Source organism: Oratosquilla oratoria, chromosome 22 (assembly GCF_046742065.1).
Source record: "Oratosquilla oratoria isolate Oo_2021 chromosome 22, ASM4674206v1, whole genome shotgun sequence".
NCBI lineage: Eukaryota > Metazoa > Arthropoda > Malacostraca > Stomatopoda > Squillidae > Oratosquilla > Oratosquilla oratoria.
The window spans coordinates 4,702,935-4,708,934 of record NC_134798.1 but is presented as its reverse complement, the minus strand read 5'-3'; positions in this window follow the sequence as shown (position 1 = coordinate 4,708,934).

Genomic DNA, 6,000 nt, shown 5'->3' with positions numbered 1-6,000 from the left:
CACAGCTTTGCGTTGTGGCGCACTGCCTATTCCTTCCCATTTTCTTTCGCCTCTGTTCAGCCCTTTCAGTTCCTTTCCTTCGCTCTATGTCTATGGAATCCCTGATACTGCATGCTTCCCATTTTCTTTCGTCTCTTTTTCAGCCCTTTCAGCTATTATTTTCCTTTGCTCTATGGAACCGCTGGAAGTCTTAAAGCCTCTAGTAACTACTTCGTGATATTTTCCCTCCCCCTTCTCTCCAGCAAATTTAGCACTAGTTAGTTACAAAGTCTTATCGAGTGTATCTCGTATTTACTCAGGAATTGCCCACCCCCGTCTTCTAAGATGTCTCTTCGTAGGCCTATGGTCGAAGGCATCACAAATGTTATAATGTTTGATTGAAACGTTTCAACTTCTCAGTTTTACTGGTTCACCATATTGCATTTGTATCCTTGTACTTTATGATCAGGATTGGTATATTTGACCTATGTATTACCATTGGAATTTGTTTCCCACTTGTTTCCCTTATCCCCCCCTGCGCGCTTGCCACTTCTTGTCTAGCTAGTTAGGATCATATATCCCTTTCTCGTAACTAGTGACTACCTCAAAAGACTATTAGAAATAATTCAACTGCCCAGACGTTGCGGTGCATTCCTCTCGAAATTTAGTGATCAGAAAAATTATCACCGAAAACAGTGCACTGGACTTCACGCCCAGCAGGCAGTTGGCATCACGCTCCCTCAGATGTAGACAGCTCACGGATGGAGTAGACACGTCACGCTCTCCCATAGGGTGTCTTCCGAGGATATTTCTTCTCATAGTGAATCGTTTGGCCAGCGCTAATCATGCATCAGTGACTCTTGCTCCGGAAACTCGCTGAAGTGGGAATGTGTTTCGTGACGTACCCACCGTGACATACCCACAAAGGGGCTTCGCGACATGCCCCAAAATCAGAATCTACCAGTTCAATCGGAGTTCATTGCCGAACTACCTCCAGTGATTAATCGAAACTAAAACTTTAGTGAGTGCGCGCAGCGGAAGATAGGTGAAAAGAAACCATCGGACGCGATTCCCCTCCTCCACCACGTGCAATGCCAACGACAGAGAAGAGAAATGGTTCCCGCCGCCTTCTGCACAACGCGTGGATCCGCTAATATCGGCAGCATCCTGTTCAACCAAGGACATCCACTCATTTGAAGACACCAGTCAGTGCATTATTAACGGAGAGGCCAAAGAGATAACTAAAGGTATTTTTGTTTCATTTAGCTAGGAAGTAGAGCGCGTATGGCTAGCCAGGTAGGATAAACAAATGCATAAATGTGTATCTTGCCCAGTTAGTTGATAAGTGAATTACTGTAAAGGTTAAATATCGAAGATAAAACGTATGACTGTCAGTTGCATGCCATTGATTGTGAAATTAATTTGAATCACAATAAAATCAGTGTAGTAGGTTATGTTGAATTAGCCTCGGGCAGTGATTTACATGAGTTTTCTCCCCTCTTTGATTACACGCACGAATTTGAAGGGAGCATATGTGGTCCCGGCCGGTGTCCCAAATTTCCCACTGCAGCTATCACCCTTCGCCAATTTCCCAATGTACGAGAATTCTCATGCCCCACAACCACCTCCGCCTCCTTCCACTGTCCGGGGTTTTCGGGACATTTATTTAGGACGATGAACGCTTTGTTTGGGTTAAACGTCGTGAGGTAAGGGATGAAGAAAAGAATCAGGTGATCGCTCATATGAAGGAAGATGTACCGGAAAAGATATTCATCTCTGGTAATGGATATAGAAAGATAACAAATTTTATAGATCAGCCAGTGTTGTGCTACAAGTGTTCAAAGTGGGGACATATGGCATGGAAATGTCAGAGCGACTTTCGGTGTCGATACTGTAGAGGCAAACTGCAGGTTATGTTAGGCCCCGCAGGCAGCAAAACCGCGGTAACGCAGTGTAAGCAGTTGGCCTTGGGCATCAATTTTGCCTGTAACCAAGCTCGTCTATAACTCGCCTATCCTATATGGCGCAGTGACAGCCCTATGGATACACGTATTCACCATGGCTGGTCGTCGCCCCTGTCTACCAACTCAGACCCCATGGTCTCCTCAAGCGGCTACAACCTTGGAACAGGCCCATCAGCTACTTCTTGCAGCAACAGGTGGCGGCGAGACCCGGCCGCCATTCACCAGCCCACCGGTCTGCAGCCCCTGAGAAATGTGACCTGGGCACGTCCTCGGCACTATTTCGCACCTGGAGGCGCTCAATGGAGTACTGGTTAAGTCTCAACGCCTTTACAACAGTCGAAGCAGTCCTGCACATTCGCCTTCTCTGCATCCCGACCCTGCAACGCTCCTTGGACTCCAGGTACACCACACAGCAGTGGGAGGTTCTCTCTCCATCAGTGACACTATGGACGCCGTACGTCGCATGGCCTTGCAGGCAACCAATCAGGCAGCAGATTGGTGCAAGTTCTTCTCGGCTGCACAGGAACCCAATAAGTCCATCTGTGACTACTTTACGCGTTCAACACAGTGTGCCACGGATTGTGAATTTGAGTGCCCGGAATGCGAGTGCAGCCTGAGTACATACTCCTCCGGAAGCTAGTGTGTGGTTTACAGAGTGTAGTGCTGAAAGAGGTGTTTCGTCAGTGTGAGTCCTTTAATTATGTGGATTCGTTACGCAAATTCTGTGTCGCTTTCGAGGTGGCACAGAAAGATGCCCGCCACAGTGCTAGGGGTGGGAATCTTGGAAGGGAAACCCTCGCTTCGGCAGCCGGGGTGGCGTCGCTGCCAGACGTGCGAACAGAAGTGTCCCCTCAGCCCCTCTGGCCACCGGGGCTCGCCACCAACCGGCCGCCAAACTGCCGGGTAACGGGTAGCCACATCGACAACAGTTAACATGTATTCATTACCCTTCTTTGATTTAGGTAATGGTCCCATGCAATCTATTACTATTTTATCAAAGGGTTCCTCACTGATGGGAATGGGCCTAAGTGGGGCTTTAGGATTTTTCTTGGTTTGGCTTACCTGCCGCCTGTCAGACGTGACAGGTCTAATAAAGTTAGCAATGTCTTTTTGTATTTCCGACCAGAAAAATGATAAAGTACCTTGAGGTATGTTTCCCTCGCTCCTAAGTGCCCTGCAAAACCATCATGAGCCAATTTCAATACACTACTTTCGATTGAGCAAGGAAGTACAATTTGGTGTTTTTCTGCCCAGGTCTGTTGCTTATTATTGAAAATAGAAGCAAGGGGTGGTGTCTATGTCTGCTTTGGTTGGGGCTTTGTGTAGTAAGTAGGAGAGTGTATCATCTTTTTGTTGGGCCTGGATGAGTTCATCCTTGGTTAGGGTCCTATTTGTAGTGATGCGCCGCTGGTCAAAACCAGACTGGCCGTCACACAACTTGAGCTAGGCTTTTATACTCGCTGTAGTTGGCATAGTTCACAAAGACGTCCCGGCCAGTCAGCTGGGAGCCAATCAGGAACTCGAAAAGCTGCCCGGGTTCCCACCAGCCTCCTTTAAAAGATCTGCACCTAGTCGAGATGAGCAGGTCCCCTCCACATTAATCCCAGTCTCCAACACCAAATCTCCTGCCCATACCTCCAAAGCCACGACACCACGAAATAAATATCCCTAATCGCCCGGTGGCAAAAGCCTTCTTTCATACACTACTATCTTTTCATTTTCTTACAGACATTCTTCCCCTCCCACAAAAAATGATTCCGCGCGAGCGGGTGGTCTTTACCTAGCTAGTCCACTAGTTCACTCTAGGGCACCACATCTCCAAGCAGCACTCCTCTCCAAGCAGCACTCCTCTCCATACTTCAAGTTCCCCTTCACTCTCAGACTACCTTCCCTTTCGAGCTTAGTGTTCATTAAAAAACTGAGTGCCTTAGTGTTATTGTGAGTTTCATTTCCCTGGCTTGTCCGAACCTTATCACGACATATTGATTAAATCCTCCTTACCAAAGGACGGAGGAGAGGTGGGCAGACTTGAGAAAAGGTGAGGAATTTGGTGAAGAAGACGTTTACTTTGGGATCGAGTTACAGCACAGGCAGGAGACAGGTGTGGCAACTCCCATCCAATTCAAGGATGGGACTTGCAGGTAAGGGTTGACCTTCTGTTCTTAGTGGGGGAACGAATAGGTATCAGAGAGATCATTACCCAACAGGAACTTTATCCCGTGAATATGTAAGGATACGTGACGCATTGCAACTTGCACTTGAGAATTAAGTAATGCACATTCTAGGTAAACCTCTGCTAGGAGGTAAAAAGTTTAACTTGTAAGATCAGACAATAAAAAATTTTCACCTGTAAATGCATTGGAGATATTGGTAATGAGGTAATTAGGATCACCTCTATGTAAGGATACTCTTCCTTGGAAAATGTATGGCTCAAAAGAAGTACAGTAAGGGAATTATGAACATTAGAGGCTGCAATAGGTTTAGATTAGGTACTACTATGATCTTTAGGCTTATTTGAGGGTTTACAGCCTGGATGATGACATTCTTGAATGGGGTGACCTGTCTTTTTACAATACACTGTATTGGCTGGGGAACAAGATTATAATTTATGTTACTTCCTACTGTACCACCCACTCCTTCAGGGCGATAACCAGAAAAAGTTCTCACAATGGGGCTTTGCCTGTGAACTCCACTTCCCCATGTCTTTATCATTAAGGTTTGGGCGTCTATCAACTCTGCCGCCTGGATCAGGTCTCTCCCTTCTCTCTTCTACATATCTCAGAGGGTGAAAGGGAAGTTCACTTTTCCATTCCTCCATGACTATAGTATTGACAAGTTCTGAAAAGGTAGTTACCGGGTACATTTATAGCTTCTAACCATTTTTTACACTAAGTTTTTCTGAGGCAAATTCGACAAAGTTTGGGCACGGGATTTCGTTAAAGAGCTAAATTTTTGTCTATAGTCATCAGGGGTTAGAGCATACGCATGTAGCACCTGTTTCTAGATGAAATCGTAATTGTCGGGCCTGTCTAAACTATTGTACACCTGAAGAGTTATTCCTATTAATATTGGAGTTACTATTGAAAGCCAGTCATCTTTGGGCCACACCTGTTTGAGAGCTATGATCTCAAAGGTTTTGAGGTAGTCGTCTACATGTTCTGGTAAAAATACGGAGATCAGAGAAGACAAATTACTTACATTAAGTTGTACTCTTTTTTTCTGAATGTCCAATTCTCTTTCTTTGCTTATCTCTTGTATTGCAACTTCCTTAGTTCTGAGGTCTTTTTTCAATGCTAATCTTTCTCTTTCCAATGCTAATTTTTCTTTTTCCTTTTCCCATTCTCGTTTTGAATTTTCTAATTGATTTTTTATCTCTTTTATTTTTCCCATTCTAATTGATCTCTTTCCTTTGCTAATCTCTCTCTTTCCAACTCTAATTTTGAGTTTTCTAATTGATATTGAAATTGTCTTAATTGTTCCAGTTGCAAATTGTCTGGTTTAGTTGTCGGGGATTGTCTGGTAGGAGACTTTTCAGGGCTAAGAGACCTGGCTGTTGCTCCATCCTGGTCTTTAGGGAATGCTAAACTGGTAGTAGTCAGTATGTCTACGGCTACAGTTTCTATTATCCCTAATTGAGCCAGTTGTTCCACCACCATTTTCTTTATTACATTTTTATGTCCTGCTGTGCTCCCCTAATTATGTATATAAATTTAAGTGGTAGCTGTCAAAATGGTTGGATCAGGGAAGTATGAACTAGGGTAAGAATAGTTGTAGTATCACATTTTTATCTCTCAAAATGGTGGTGTTGAATGAGACTAAATTCTCCTATCTGACTTTTCTTTGTTGTTATTTAAATGCAATTTAATGAACAAGTGTGAATGAATGTACAGGGTGTGGGAGGCTTGACTTAAAAAAGACTAATAAATACAGACTTTCCATAAGGGTATCCTGGTTGTAGTTTTAACTTAGACTGTATTTTTGGGTGCACATATATTACTAAAAATTTTCTACTTTTTATGTCACTGTTTTCATCTTTTATCATAATCAATTCCACATT